Raw genomic sequence first — 1,234 nt, 5'->3', positions numbered from 1 at the left:
TGAAAACAGTAATGAAACAGGATGCCCATTATCACCACTCTTACTCAACATTTTACTGTAAGTCCTAGTCAGAACAATAAGACAGGAAAGAGAAATAAAAGGTATCCAAATCAGAATGAAAGAAGTAAAACTATCTCTATTTGCAGATGACATGATCTTGTTTGTAGAAGACTCTAAAGATTCCACAAGAAAACTGCTGGAACTAATAGAGGAATTTAGCAGTGTTGCAGGGTACAAGATCAATACACAAAAAATCAGTTGGATTCCTCTACGCTAACAAAGACGACCCTGAAAAAGAAATCAAGAAAACAATACCATTTACAATAGCTCCCAAATCAATAAAATACCTAGGAATTAACCCAACTAGAGACAGAAAAGACTTATATAATGAAAATTACAAGACACTACTACAAGAACTAAAAGAGATCTACAAAAATGGAAAAACATCCTGTGCTCATGGATTGGAAGATTTAATACAGTGAAAATGTTAATTCTACCTAAAACAATCTACAGAGTCAATGCAATCCTAACACAAATCCCAATAACATTCCTTACTGAAATGGAAAAACTAATGACTAGTTTCATATGGAAAGGAAAGAAGCCTCAAATATCCAAAGCAATACTGAAGAAAAAGAACAAAGTAGGAGGCTTCATGCTCCCAGATACCAAAACATACCATACGGCCACTATAATCAAAACAGCCTGGTATTGGTTTAACGATAGACAGACACATAGACCAGGGGAACACAATTGAGAACTCAGAATTAAACCCAGCCATCTATGGACAATTGATTTTCAACAAGGAGTCAAAGTCCATTCAGTCGGGCAGAAACAGTTTCTTTAATAATTGGTGCTGGCAAAACTGGATAGCCACCTACAGGAAAATGAAACAGGACCCATACCTCACACCATATACAAAAACTTATTCAAAATGGATCAAAGACCTAAATGTTAAACATAAAACCATAAATTTCCTGGAAGACACCATGGGAAGAAAATTATGGGACCTAAGCTTTTGTAAAAATAGGGTAATAAACATTACAACAAACGCATGACCAAGACAAATGGGACCTCATAAAAATTAAAATATTTTGCTTCTCAAAAGACCTTACTAAAAGAGTAAATAGATAACTTACCGAAATCTGCTGCAAAAGACCTCTTGAAAGTGTTAAAGAGCAAAAAACGTCTCTTTGAGGGCTAAGGTGTGCCTAACCCAAGTCATGGTATTTTCAAT

The sequence above is a fragment of the Orycteropus afer genome, unplaced genomic scaffold (genome assembly GCF_000298275.1).
Source record: "Orycteropus afer afer isolate SDZICR_OR568_19922 unplaced genomic scaffold, OryAfe1.0 scaffold00519, whole genome shotgun sequence".
Taxonomy (NCBI): Eukaryota; Metazoa; Chordata; class Mammalia; order Tubulidentata; family Orycteropodidae; genus Orycteropus; species Orycteropus afer.
The sequence above is the reverse complement of the archived record's forward strand: the minus strand, read 5'-3'. Positions refer to the sequence as shown.